This window comes from Tupaia chinensis, unplaced genomic scaffold (assembly GCF_000334495.1).
Source record: "Tupaia chinensis unplaced genomic scaffold, TupChi_1.0 Scaffold000048_1, whole genome shotgun sequence".
Lineage (NCBI taxonomy): Eukaryota > Metazoa > Chordata > Mammalia > Scandentia > Tupaiidae > Tupaia > Tupaia belangeri.
Window position 1 is genome coordinate 2,978,540 of NW_006159506.1, and position 15,530 is coordinate 2,994,069.

At 42.7% G+C, this 15,530-nt stretch overlaps 1 protein-coding gene across 3 annotated transcripts in view; it reads left to right on the top strand.

Annotated features, from left to right (window-relative positions):
• The window catches only part of NEDD9 (neural precursor cell expressed, developmentally down-regulated 9), a 193,630-nt gene that overhangs the window by 141,796 nt on the left and 36,304 nt on the right, over positions 1-15,530 (top strand). The window lies entirely within an intron of this gene.

Here is a 15,530-nt window from a genome sequence, read left to right on the forward strand (position 1 = left end):
GTGTGTGTGTGTGTGTGTGTGTGTGTGTGTGTGTGTGTGTTTTCACTGGGACGACTCTGCACTGACCCCTTCTGTGCCCGGGAGAGTTCTGAAATGGGTCTCGGTTACTGAGACTGGCATGAGAACAGGCAGAGACCCAGCCTTTGAGACCCACTCAGGAGGTTCACGCTAGCGGCAGCCCATCTACTCGGAAAGTTGCCTGGAAATGACACGGTGAGAAGTTAGACTCAGAGCTGATTAGTGGCAGCCCACAGTAGATCAGAGGGTGTCTAACTTGAATGGCAGAACACTTTAGCTCAAGTCTCTGCGGCTCCCCGCCAGGCCCGGCTTCCAGTGCTCTAGGAAGCCGTCATAAGAAAAGAATCAAAACCGCGGAGTCTGGGCTGTCTCTTAAAGCAAAAGTTTTTCAGCTTCTGCTTTGAGCGTTTGGTGTAGGAAGCAGCTTACTGTTGGTGGGAGAAACTGAAAGCTCATGTACTATTTTACACAGCTGATGATGGAGAATCTGGACACCCTCAGATGGTGTTGGATGTGGGAATCAATGAAGAGAAGATAACTCTTAATAACACTGGAGTTTGAATGGACGCATAGTAGGAAGGTTCAGTCAGGCTTCTCGTGCCTGAAGCTTACAGATTGCCATAGTCCTAATATTTTGGCAGCATTATTTTCTAATGCATTTTGCACTCAATGCTTGTGTGTGTGCTCTTGGCCAAAGGATTATGACATGCTTAGCCTGTCTAGTGCCACTTAAGTCACCCCATCTACGAGAGCAAGCAGCCTCCAGGGGACATAGTACGCAGCAGATTGCGATAAATTGGGCATGAATTTTTGTTGGATGATGAACAGGCATGAGTCCTAGAGCTTTTAAACGAAATTGGTATTATTAAAATGAACGCCGGCAAGGCGACTCTGCTTTCAGATTGTGTGTTAACTGTCTGACCCTCAGGGCTGTGCTAGTAAGACTCCTTTGCTTTCTGAATTATCTAGCTTGCAGCTCATCCCTTTTTGATGTAAGGGTTGTAAATACTTGTTTTAGCAAATAGCCACCGATCTTTTGTTCAAAAGCTATAAATCTTATACAAAAAAAAAATTGACATCTAACTGTCCAAAGTCTTTATTGGGAGGCATGAGTTCAGTTCTTGAAAAGGTTACAAAAACAGGTATCAGTTATCCCTGTCCTATCAGCTATCAGCTTCCCCTTATCTGCCTCAGTGGGGAAGATCAGAAGAAAGAATAATCGTGAAGACTGTGGAAGACCATGGATATCGGGATTGGACTTTAAGCTGCAGACAGAAACCAATCTAATTGGCAGGAAAGTTCTCTTTCTCCAAGCAACTCCATCCATAGTCCCACGGTTTCCTCATTTAAGCCAGTAATAGGGCTAGATGTTACTCCGCCTGGAGTTCTGTTTTTGTTTTTCTCCTTCTCTCTCTGTTGCAGAATAAAAACTGGCTTGCAGAAGGAAGAGAAAGGGTGTTCATATACTTATTATTGGAAAGTGGACATGGTTGAAAGTAACCCTGAGTACTATAATCTAGGAAGCAATGAAAGTGACCAAGTCGAAAGTCGCCTTTATTCAGTGACCTCACCATGATTAACTTTACTCTGTATGGAAAAATATCACAGTGACCAACAGTGTATATATTGCAATTGGCCCTCGTGGAGAAAACCTGCCTCTCCGCTGGTCTTCCCAGGGTTGAACACCCTGCCAAATGATGTAAATATGTGATTTTTATTAGCTTGCAGACACTTTTACCACCAAAAACACTGACTTCTCCAACTGAATAACACCCTCTGGTGTCTATACAATGAACCAATAGCTGAGGAGATCTATTTCTTTTTCCTCGTAAAGTCTATTTTCTTGCTAGTAGATAACAAACCACTTTATTTTAGAGAGATTTTTGCTATAGGGCACATGTGCTGGCTAAAGAGACAGAAAGCGAGTCACCCGCCAAGGGGTATGGCCATGCCGCAATCCCTTCTCCTCCAGTCTCATCTCAGGATTTGGGGCATGCATGTACATGCACACACACCCAGCATGAGTTTCAAATGTCCTGATCTGAGACTCAAACCACGGTCAGCCATGTGGGAGTCCAGCGACATAACTGCTACACCTCTGCTGGTCCCAGGTTTTGTCCTTTTAAGTAGAGGAGATGACACAAAAGTCATAGAAAAAAAAAAAAAAATACTTTACTGCGACAATACAGGATTGCTATAGTTAACTCTTTAATAACTCATAAGGTAGGTAGGACTTTTATACTTGTTTTCAAGTGTGGAAATGGTGACATGGGTCAAATAATGTTTCCAATGCCACACAGAAAGTAGTGAGCGGAGATTTGAACTAAGAGGATCTGGCTGCAGAACCCATACCTCTAAGATATTAAGAGAGAAAGAACCATCTCTACCTTCTGGCAATACCTTTCTGACTAGAGTTTTCTTCTCCCAGAAAGCTCAAGACTCTATTTCCCAAGTATTCTCACAGGAGACAGTCTTATTTATTCATCCACTTCTACACTGCAGCGATTCTACAAAGCAAAGTAAAATGCATGTTTGGCATTTATTTATTTAATTTGAGCCCCTCAGGTAGTAAAACCAGATACTTATTAGATTGTAAAATCGCAGAGTCAGGAATTACCTCTAAAACATTACGTTACTCTATATACTATAAATTTAATATGGACTGAAAAATGGTCATTGAGAGATTTATAAATCGGGCCCTGTAAGATTTTTTTTTTTTTATTGTTGTTAACCAGATTATCTGGTTTGACTGCTTCAAGGATCATAAAGAGAGAAGAACCAACCTCCACCCCTTCTGCACATAATATACACAGCTCCAGGCTAGCTAGCGGCATGGTATTTACAGTGATCATAGAACTGTGGAATTTTCCATGGTTCTCTTATAATATAGGTAAACTTCTTTGGGTTAGCACATATAGAGTCTATTTTTACCTTCATGGATGTTTTTTTTGTTTGTTCCCAGGAAGGCTGCAGTCACTATTACATGTACTTAATGTTCTGTTCCCCTTGGAAGGGATTCAGTCTGTGGTTATGTGGTGGTAAATTGTGAGGGCTTTATTCATGAAGAGTTTTGCATAAAATCCTCTTACATACAAAGCATGGGGGTTGCTCCAGAGCTTTGGTTTCCTTGCTCAGTGAAGGCGCCCTCCTGAGGGTCTGGAAGTAAATGGTTACTAGTTTTTGCTCATAGAAAGGAAGCTGGGCAGAATCTGAGTAGACACCTGAGGCCCCGCCCACTTTGCACAGGCCAGGCCCCACCCCCTTAGGCTCCGCCCCCTGTTCAGGCCAGGCCTGGTAAGTGATCAGGCTGACCTCTAATAGCTGAGCAGCTATGTAAAATTTCAGGACCCTCATATACCTGCATTGAAATTCTAAATAATTTACCTGGTCTATTATACGACAAATTCATTCTTTTTTTAAAAAAATTATTTATTTGTCATAATTTTCAAGTTGCCAGGTCCAGGACTCAAACCACACAAAGCTGGCCACATGGGAACCCAACACCTTAAAAGATGCCCTGAAAAATATGTACTTATTTATTTGATTTATTTAGCAAACCCATTTGGGGGGTTCATTGGCATACGTACACAGAGAAGGTCTTTATGGAACTGAAGGTGCTTGGATATTCGCAAATTTAGCAAGTTGCACAGTGTGTAAAACACCAGCGATTCCTTCAGCATCCTTGCCTTCCTGTCTGTTCCATTCCCCACCCCTCCTCCTGTCTTCTAAAAGAGAAAAACCCCAACAACTTCTCTTTCTCCTTTTCCAGCCCTTTGTGCCTTTATAGTCTGACTGGTTCTTGCTATTTCCCTCAAACCTTCTCTCTGTTTCCTCGTAGGCTTCTATAGGGCTACCAGAGCCACCCTTGGGTATACAGCCTGTAGCCCTGGCCTTTTGCCCCCTGGACCCTGCTGTGGGAAATGGAATTCCCCTGATACTCCCTTCATTTGCCTACGTGACTTCAGCAGTCTGTCACTTTCCACTGGCATGTTATCCACCCACTCTATAAAACAATCAAAAGCCTACACCTTGGTCTCCTGACTCCTATGATCAGAAAAATAGGATCTACGTGCTTCACCTCTGCCCTCCTCGGCTATCACTACCTTACTCATTAACCTCTTTAATCACATCACTAACGAGGTGGTACCTCTTGCCTACTGGGGCTGTCCAGTTTTAAATAAGCCCCTTGGATATGACAGGCTCACCCTTTATTTGTGTAGAGGTGAACTGATAGACAAGTCCTTGAATAAAAAGTACGATCCAGAGGTCAGCCACTGGCAGCATGGTTGGGGTGGCTGATTCCCACATGACTGACCATGGAGTCCCGGACCAAGTGGCTTGAAGAATATTCTGGGCACATGTGAGTGCGTGCCCAAGATTCCAAAGGAGAAATGAAGAAGAAGGGATTGGGGCCTGGTCGTTCTCCATGGGGAGTGCTTTCTCATTTCTCTCTCTGTGCCTCTCTCTGGTGAGCGCACATGCCCTCTGGCAAAATTAAAAGGTATACAGCCTGTAGCCCTGGCCTTTTGCCCCCTGGACCCTGCTGTGGGAAATGGAATTCCCCTGATACTCCCTTCATTTGCCTACGTGACTTCAGCAGTCTGTCACTTTCCACTGGCATGTTATCCACCCACTCTATAAAACAATCAAAAGCCTACACCTTGGTCTCCTGACTCCTATGATCAGAAAAATAGGATCTACGTGCTTCACCTCTGCCCTCCTCGGCTATCACTACCTTACTCATTAACCTCTTTAATCACATCACTAACGAGGTGGTACCTCTTGCCTACTGGGGCTGTCCAGTTTTAAATAAGCCCCTTGGATATGACAGGCTCACCCTTTATTTGTGTAGAGGTGAACTGATAGACAAGTCCTTGAATAAAAAGTACGATCCAGAGGTCAGCCACTGGCAGCATGGTTGGGGTGGCTGATTCCCACATGACTGACCATGGAGTCCCGGACCAAGTGGCTTGAAGAATATTCTGGGCACATGTGAGTGCGTGCCCAAGATTCCAAAGGAGAAATGAAGAAGAAGGGATTGGGGCCTGGTCGTTCTCCATGGGGAGCGCTTTCTCATTTCTCTCTCTGTGCCTCTCTCTGGTGAGCGCACATGCCCTCTGGCAAAATTAAAAGAAAAAAAATACAATCTAGAATTTGTTAACCTTTGAGGAGGCAAGAACTTGGTTTTATATCCTCTGGTATTAGAGAAATAGAGAGTGGGCTTTGGAAAAAGGCATTTCTGTATCCTGTGGTTGGAAGCTCTGTAACCTTGGGCAAATTAAGCTCTCCCAGCCTGTTTTATCTATAAAATCGAGATAATAATATCTGGCTTATATTATTGTTCTAAGGCCTGAGATAACACATGCATATAATTATCTTACAAGACTCCTAGCATAGAGTAAGTAAGCAGGTTGGGCCCGCTCTCCTTTTACAATAGATGCTTAAGTGATGTTGAAACAATAGTGTGACACCAAGACTTAGTGACAGGGTTATGTCAAAATCCCACCCCTGGGTTAAGATGGTCAAGCACTGTGGAGTAGTCCGTGTGTGTTGTAGAAATGCAGGTCCTGTATATAGGGACCTGACCACAAACCTACACCTCATGGCTGATATATTCATGACATGGATTCTTCATTGTTATTAGCAAGACTAATTCCTGAAATTACAGGACCTCGCTGATAGTAATTACTCAACAAATACTGAATTCAGTGTTGAATTACACAATATATAAAAACAGCATCAAAAAGGGTCTTAACATTATATGACGTAGTGAGAAAAACATGGGTTAGGGGCCAGCAGATGGTGTGGAAGTTAAGGCGGCCAAGTCCCACGTGGCCTACCGTGTGATTCGAGTCCCGGACCCAGCAGCTTGAGAAAACACACCTAAATGCACAAGAAGAATGGAGAAGAAGGGATTGCAGGATGGCTACCTGCCCACCCCCCATAGGGGGTGTTTTCTGAGTTTCCTTCACTCTCTCTCTCTCTGTTTCTCTGTCTCCGGTGAGCATGCCCTATAGCGAAAAAAAAAAAAAAAAAGAAAGAAAAAGAAAAAGTAAAACCATGGGTTTTGTTTCAGATTCCACTTTTGTCACTTTCCTTTTTTTTTTTTTTTTTTTTTTTGTTAATTGGCAGTGTCAAAGACAGAGTTAGAAATAGCACCTCCACCAAAGAGGCGTGGTCATACTGCAACCCTTTCTCCTTCATGTTGCCTTTCCATCAGGATTTGGGCACACACAAACCCAAGTGTGCTTCTCAAGCCACCATGGGTGAGATTTAAACCATGGTCGGCCATGTGGGATCCCACTCCCAGGGCATAACACCTAACCACTGCACTACGGGACCAGTCCCGTTTTTGTTACCTTCTAACAGTGTAATTTTAAGCAAGCTACTTCAGGCTTCCATGACCTCACATGAAATGAGAGTTATAATACCTGTCTTATCGGATAGTTGTAAGGCTATATGATACATGAAAATCATCACCTTCAAGCACATAGGAGGCATTTAATAAGTGGCAGCTGTCACATGGTGTGTCATTATACCCAGTATAGATAGATAGATAAGGAAATGAAGGAGAGGGGATTGTGGCATGGCCACATCCACTGGAGAAAGCTTGCTCGCTCGCTCGCTCTCTCTCTCTCTCTCTCTCTCCCCCTCTCTTTCTCATGAGCACATGCCCTCTGGCAATAGTAAAAAAAAAAAAAAAAAAAAAAAAAAAAAAAAAAAACAAAAAAAAAAACCCCTGATATAGACAATAGGTTGAGGAACCATTTGCTAGGATTGTTTATCCCCACCAAAAACATTCATAAAGAAAAGAGAAAGTCATCAGTTTTATTTTACTCTTTAAAGAGATTTTTGCTGTAGGGTGCATGTGCTCACCAGAGAGATGGAAAGCAAGAAATCACCTCCCAGGGAAGATGGCTATGATGCAATCCCTTCTCCTCCATTCTCCTCTCGGGATGTTGGGTACACACACACACAAACCTAGCATGAGTTTAAAGGCACTGGGTCCAGGCTTGAACCTCAGCTGGCCATGAAGAGTCCAGCAACTTAACCATCATACAACCTGGTGGCCCAGAAAGTCATCGGTTTTAAAAACCAAAGGTCAAATCCAAGAAAGGTAGGTTGAGGGGGGGACATGAGACATTTTCGATAAACTATATCCCTGCTCCTCCTGCAGTCAAAGTGACATACACATAAACTAAGAAGTCTTAATTCTCTATTTTTAGGTCCTACTCGGGTTAGAAAGAAACCTAAACACATTGGTTTGAAAGACCAGGCCCCAGGCCCATGGCAGTGCTCTGCAGTTAACATATAGGCCTTATTACCAAACCTCCTTTGCCAAAACAAACAAGACAGGGCCATTGGGAAGAAATAGTATATTTTCAACTTAAAATGCCAGAGAATAGCTGAATAGCTGCAGGTTTCCTAGGGGATAGATTATTGCAAAGAATATGGGCATGGAAAAGGGACCAAAAAAAAAAAAAAGAGCCCTGTTTATACTTTGTCAACAACATTCCCCTCCATCTTATTTACTTAGAGCATTCCAGTCATCTCCCTGCGGTCACTCTTACTGGGTAATGAGGACTCTGCAGGACTGGGGGACATTACCGCCTGGCTGCAAATGACTCTTGCTGAAGAATCTTTATTTTCAGATGAACTGCCTTGTTTCTGACATTTTCCACCCTCCATTGAAAAGGGTGAATTTTTTTTTTCTTTTAGGAATTATTTTGTTTAACTTTATTTATTTTATTTTATTTATTTTTTTAATTCGACCAGAGAGGGACAGAGCAAGAGCAAGAGAGAGAGAGAGACAGAGAGGAAAAGGGAGAAGCAAGCTGCCAGGTCCAGGACCTGAACCATAGTCGACTATGTGGGAGTCCAGCACCCGTAACTACCATATCACCTGCCAACCCCAAAAAGGGTGAATCTTAAGGTAGCTGTATATACAATGCGATCTAAGTGAATCGAGACCCATGAGCTGATAAAGATGGAAACAGGAGCTCTAGAAAATATGAATAGTGATGGCGTCTGACAACTATTTTTTGTGGTTTCAGGAGGAGTGGGGCAGCTAATCATGGAGATATTAAAATTGCCAGCCATGTTTTCCCATTTGAGGCAGTCTTCAGAAAGTTTGTAGAAAGTGCCAATTATGAAAAAAAAAGAAAAATACATGAATTTCAAAAATGTTTTGAAATAAACTCATGCTCTAAATCCATTTTTCCATGAGCTTTTTGAGGTCTCCTCATACATTTATATATGCTCTGCTATGGACTACAAAAAAATCCCAGTTTATTCTTAAAAAGCAGCTAGTCCCCTTCCCTCCAACCATGAGTGGCACTTAAATGGTGTCTAAGTTGGTGGCTCATGATCCTATTTAGAGGCTGGCTCAAATGATTTAGAGCTGTCATATTTCTTTGCAATCCTTCCTGGTGTTGCAAATGAGAACTGATATTTCTAATATATCAATGTAATATTATAGTTATACGATGTCACCAGAAATGTCCCTTATGTGAAATGTTGATGCTTATGCCCTTCAGAAATACTAAAGATTGAGCAACCATGAATATGTAAAAGTACAAGCCTTGCGAATAGCAAGAATGTTTACTAGCCGCTTTTGAAATTAATTCCATTCTTTTCTTCATTCTTGGGTATGTGTGGGATTATCTGTGAAGCTCAATAGAAAAACTGCAGTAGCCAAATTAAGATGGAAACCAGATCTCCTTTCTACTTACTAAGGTGTTAACGTATTTACATGCCATTAATGTTTTTCCTAATTACTTTTTTGTTAGTCAGAAATTCTATGCTATGTCTTGGTAAATACGAGTTAGCCCTATCGACATTGATTTGTGGTAGTCAGTGTGTTACCCTTAATTTAACACTTCACTCCCACTGGACATGTGACTAACACAGGACTCACCAAGGGGCATGTCCCCAAAGCTCTGTGCTTTGCTGTAAAGAAAGACTTGGACTTCCCTGGCCCCTGACAGCCATTCCTCCCCCAAATAACTGTAACAAGCAAAGACAGCACGCAGGGCATGGCAGCCATCTTGGAATTCAGCATCTTCAGTGTCAGGACAAGTCCATGAGGGTTTTTTGCTCTCATCATTGGTTATTAGTGATATGACATAGAGTTTGGCAGGAGATGGGTCAGTGGACTAGGAGTATGAGTGTACAACAGCCCGAGCACAGCAAACTTAGGAAGCCTTCCTGTCCTGGAGCGCTCCTTGAGGATAGAAGGTCAATGCTCTTCTCTGCTTCTCCCACCCTCTTCATTGAGAGCTCAGTGGTTAAGAGCATATCCTTAAATGGGGCTCAGGGAGAGTATCACTAGGAATACTGGCAGCCCAATGGCTTGTTCTAGGAACCCCACTTCCTATGAAGCCGGACTTCAGGCAGTCTCACACAGACCCTTGGAATACATCTCATTTCCTTATAAGATCACCTTGTTAGTTAGAGAACACTCATGGCTAAATCAAAGACACTTACCAATACTGATTTTTTTTTTTTTTTCGCCCAGATCCTAAATTCAACCAAGGCAGATCCCATTAGTGAGAAATAACCTGCATACCTATCTTTTATTTCTGGTTTAAAATATATTTAATTTCTGTGTGTATGTAACCATGTTCTACAAGCCAAAGAACGGGACATGTGCTTGAACAATGGGAAGGATATTTGAAACTGGGAGTGGTCTTGGCAAGTTCAGGAACACATGGTCACTCTCTAGATGGTTAACATGAGCACATCCAGAGAGCAATCAACTATTGAAGGCATTATCCTGTCTCCCTTGTGGAGGGCTTTTGCAGGAAATTACCTCAGAGGCTTTCCCCCCGATTTTTTGCTATAGGGCACGTGTGCTCACCAGAGAGAGAGAGAGAGAAAGAGAGAGGGGAAGTGAGGAATCCCCTCTAGTCTCCTCTAGAATTTTGGGCATACACACATACACCCTGCATATTGTCTAAGCAACCAGGTCCAGGACTTGAACCATGTATTCACCCACGTGGAATCCAGCCACCTTAAGTACCACACTACCTGGCTGGACCCCTAAGAGGTTTTTGAAAAAGTGGACTTAAGCAAATTCTCCATATAGAATCCTACATAACATTTACTGGTGAACAATAAGGTGTTCCTTTTTCTTTTCCCTTGGAGAAAAGGATCTCTTTAGAAATGAAGACGTTGTGAATAGACTTGTCTGGAACCCCTCAGAATGTTCGGCAACCAGGGACATTGCATTTCCACTGCTCCCGTTTTAAACCTGGCCGGGTAGCTCGTGCATAGCTTCCCGTAGCCTGCAGCACCTGCATGGAGCCTTCTGCCTCCCTTATTAAGATCTTAATTGCACACACAGCTTAGTTCATTGCTGAAGGGAAAGAATTTCGTTTCTCTGAACTGCGTCTGTTCTTTGGTGTGGCAGGTATAATCATGATGAGATCATTTCTGGGTTGTTTTCTTTACCCGGAGGTTTTTGTTTTTGTGAGGGGGAGGAATACAGTTCTTAAGATGCAGTTTTACAGGCTCACCCTAGAGCAGTAATAATAACAGGGCTTTGATTTTATAGAGACCCTTTCTTCTAAGGAAGCAGAGTGTATATGAGCCTAACTTTATAAATCTTCGTAATACTTTTATGAAGAACATGTTTATTACCCATTTTGCACATGGCAAAACAGAGTCACAAAAGGCAATGATTTCATTGTCATTAATCTTATGACATGAGTAATGGGACTAGATCTTCTTCTTTTTTTTTTTTTTTTTTTTTTTTTGAGAGAGAGAGAAAGACTTTTACTCTTTTACTATATGGCATGCATGCTTGCCAGAGAGACAGAAAGCAAGAAATCACCCCACAGGGGTCATGGCTTATGCCACAATTCCTTCTTCTCCATTCTCCTCTTGGGATTTTGGGCATGCACACACACACGGTCAGTGTGTTTTAGGCCACCGGGTCCAGGACTCGAACCACAGTTGACTATATGGGAGACAAACAATGTAATCGTCATGCCATCTGCTGGTCCTGAGACTAGACTCTTAATTCAGCCTAGTGCCCCTTCCTCTATCCAGAGCTTGCCAGCCATGGTACTATTGACATTGAGGGCTAGATAATTCTTCGGTGTAGGGGCTGCCTGTGCCTTGCAAGCTGTTTAGCAGCCTCCCTGGTCTCTAACCACTACGTGTCAGTAACACACATGCACACACACACATATACACACAGTGACAACCAAAAAATGTCTTCAAACATCGCCAAATGTCCCCTGAGGGACAGATCGCCCCTGGTTGAAAACCACTGGTCTCATCTTTTCAACTTCCTTCTGCATAAAACTAATTGCCTTACTGATTTTTTGTGACGGAAGTACCAAATACCACCCCCTCCCAGAACTGTGTGCCGTAATTTTATCTTGACTGAGGTTGAGCTTAATGTAATAGGTTCTAACCAAAAAAGTAACTTCCTCTATATGCTGAGATAACCACAAAATACTAAGAAGCATAGAGTCTTGCTCAGTCGAATTAAAAACCATCAAACCATCTCTAAGACAACTTCAGTGCTCCAAAGTCTTCTTCTGGCTTCTCTCTCAGCACCTGTAACTACCTAGGGAATGTGTGTTTAGAACTGGGCCTTTAAGAAAGCTACTTGATCCTCACAAGCTGGGGTATAATATACACGTGTCAGAGCTTGTCTATACACATAGGCATTGAACGATTCCATTTGAGGTTTTCTTCTGTACCATTTGCTTCTACCACTGCTTTCTCTTTTAGCTGAGAAGTCCCAACTTCTAAATAATTCTCCCTGAGATGGTGCAGCAGCTGCAATGCTGACAGCTTGTGATCGAATAGATTAAGAATTCTTGGGACCAGCAGTTGGCATAACGGCTACGTTGCTGGACTCCCACATAGTTGATTACAGTTTGAGTCCTGGATCTGGTGGCTTAAACTCACACCAGGCGCGAATGCGTGTGTGCCCAAAATCCCAAGAGGAGGATGGAGGAGAAGGGATTGCGGCATGGCCATCCCCCCTGGGGGGCAGGGGAGGGGGGGATTTCTCGCTTTCTGCTTCTCTGTCTCTGTCTCTCTGGCTAGTGCATGCATCCTATAGCAAAAACCTCCTTAAAAAAATTAAAAATTTAAAAAAAAAAAAGACTTCTTGGCTAAGCATGTAGATCCATTTTCTAAAATTTTCTGAGGACCTTCCAAGTTAAGAAGGTGATAGTCACTGGACACCCAGGTAAGGTGATGGCTGAGAGAGCTCCAGAAACAAGCAGCACCCTGGGTACATCACGTCACCTGGCTTGTGGCTGTGGACACAGAGGAGGGGTGCCAGGGTGTGTCTGGATTTGTATTGGTGGCTTGAATTATAACCTTGAGCTGCGTAGCTTAGCACAGGAAGGTAAGAGAGATGGGGATGTTAAAAATAGAAAGATCTTTTCCTTCTTTCAAATACTTTATTCAATGTTATTACTTGTGCATTTTAGCTTTTGAAAAACGATAACATTGTTTGGAAATAGACTATAATAGAGTGAACTGGAGTCTCCTACTCCTTTATAACTTAATTCTCATTTCTCTTCACCAAGTACCTGGACAATGGAGAGTTCTGTCTAGACAGGCAGATAGAGGTGATCCGGTGCCAGCACTGTAATGTTGGCGGAAATCCAGATGGTTGTTTTATTGTTAATAAAACCTATCTGTCGGGTGAGTGGGTGTCAAGCCTTCATCGTTAGGTGGCGCCTGTCAGATTTATCTAGGGATAGAACCCTGAAAAGAGTTCGTGCCTGTCCCATGTTTTTGATCCTCTGCCAATAAACTGTATGGAAATCTATCAAACCCAGGCAACTTGGGACGAATACTTAAATTTTCCCCTTAATACCACAGAGCTAAATTCTAAGGTGGAGAGGATTCCCAGGAAGAGCATCTTGGGCCAATAGAGAAAACATCCTAGATGAAGAGAGGAACCAGGTGCCAGCCTTCAACCTGCTGCTAATCTGAAGCCCTATGGGCTGGAAAACAAGGAGGCTGGATTAGAATGGTCCCTTCTTATTCAGAAATTCTACTCTAGGCAGTTCTGGTCAAGCTAGGGGTGACATCTGGTTCAAACAGCCATAGAAACCTAGGCATTCTTCCACCTTCGTTAAGACCTTAGGAAGTTGCAACAGCAGATGATGTAATGGTTATGTCGCTGGACTCCCACATAGTTGACCATGGTTTGAGTCCCGGAGCAGGCAGCTTGAAATTCACATAGGGCATGTTTGTGCATGGCCAAATTCCTGAGAGGAGAATGGAGGATAAGAGATTGCAGCATGGTCTTCCCTTTGGGGAATGATTTCTCGCTTTCAGTCTGTCTCTCCAGCAAGCGCAAGTGCCCTATAGCAAAAACCTCTCTTAAAAAAATCATAAACAAAAAATAAAGATCTTCAGAAGCTGCTTAAGTAAATCCCAAAGACCAGAGCCAAGTATAAAATTGTACTCTTAAAGACATATAAGCTATTTATGATCATCAGACTTGTGAGAAGTTAATTTGCTTTTATTGACTACTGTCAACAAATTCATCTTCCACCATGGGTCAGGAAATAATAGAAATGGATCGTGAAGTGGCAGGCATGCACACATATATGCATGCCTACCGACCAACCCATTTGGAGTTTTTCTTGTACAAAGGGAAGGATTTGCTCTAGGCTTTTGTTGGTTCCAGGGTAAACAAATCCTAACATAGTGATGTTTCTGTCTTGCATCAACCTTAAATCAAAGAAGAGTAGACAGCATTCATTCAAGTGCAGGGAAGGAAAGGAGCTCGCCACGTGAGAAAACACTTTTTCATCTCACAGTTATGCTGTTCATACCATGCAACCAAATCTGGTCAGACAGAAATTTCTTTCTGAGATCTAAATATCCAAATTTGCAATGAGAATCAGAGCTTTTCACTAGGTCTTGAAAAGGAACGTCACTTTGGCGTAGAAGCCACTGAAACAATGCTGGTTTTCTAGTGATCCCTCATCAAATTGAAACAGGCCAGTGTGAAGAGATGTTAATATTCCCAAGCCCAGGAACCTTCTGGGTAACCACACACAGGGCACCACTACATGTGCATACAGTGGTATTAGTGGTGTCTTGTGCCATGTCAGAGTACCACTGGGAGGCAAGTGTACAATGTCATTTTTCTTAAAGCATCTCCCACTCTGAAATGCTCAAAAGGGTGCTAAAGCCAAAGTTCACAACTCCAGGAATCTAAGAAAACTTGAGGACTTGGGGCAAAGTGAATGACATAAAGATTCATAGAGAGTCCAAAATACTCAGGCAAGCTGTGCAATCACTATAGGGGTTTAGGAGTACTTTCCAAAAACCAAAAATCAGACTGAAATGCAATCTAGGGACCAGAGGATTCTTTGATGGAAAAATGTGTTCAACATTCATTCCCAGTGGTCAGAAGTATGACTAGGATCATTGGGACTTTGGGGGATCCTGTCATTGTCTTTCTCATTCAGATTATGTAATGAAAAGTATGTCCAAATGCAATTGACAAATATTATTGAGAAAACACTTAGAGGATGTCATGCCACATCTTATTATATCATTTTCTACTTCTTGTACTTGCTCTTTACCAATCTCGAGAGGCTCCAATTGGAAAAATTCAACATTACAGCTCTTTAGATATAAGAACCTACATGTAAAAGCATTCCAAGAGTTGAAATCCAGGCGCTTACAGATATTCATACAAGGAGTCTTCAAAACATTCACGGAAAACATGTATTATGAAAAAATCATGCATGGATTTCAAAATATTTTGCATCAAAATAAACTTGTTCTTTAATTCACTTTTTCAATTTGTGAAGCCCCTGCATACTTTCTGACTGTGGCTGTTTCCTTCTTCAGTGAAGGCTCACATTCCCTTCTACCCGAAAGAGATGGAGGGAGGAAGAAGAGAAATGTAGCCGAAATGGTTTGAGGGTCCTCACACCAAAGCGATGAACACAAAGAGCCTTTATTTCTCTTGTTCAGTGTGCCCTGGGACTGACCTTGGTGATGTTCCTCCCTCTGTCACTTCCCTTAGGACTGATTTTCCTTGACAATGGCCATTTCCGTTGGTGTATCTGTGTTTCAGGGTCTGTTCTCTGCATGCATGCACAGGCTCTGAGTCCACCAGAGTCCGGGGCTAAAGCGGTGGGGGATGGGGCACAGGAAGATCATGTAGTTGAGAATGTGGCAGCCCAGAAGCCTTGGCAGACTCTCCTGCATGATAAATATAGAACGAAGTAACAATAATAAGAGGAAGTCGGGCCATTGATGATACTATCAACCTTCTGGGGTGACGCACCAGTCATTGTGTCTCGTTCTCTTCTAAGAACATCATGAATGGTCATGGAAATTAGAAGTCAGGCCTTTCTGTATTTGGAAAATGCAGATCGTTTCCCTGGTAGTCGGCGTAATAAGCTTCCTTGACATTTTGATAATAGTAGGGAAAAAAAAAAAAAAAAGTCAGGGAATAGTTGGGGGGGGGCAGGGGGGGGGGGGTGTTCTGCCGCCAAGGGCCCTCC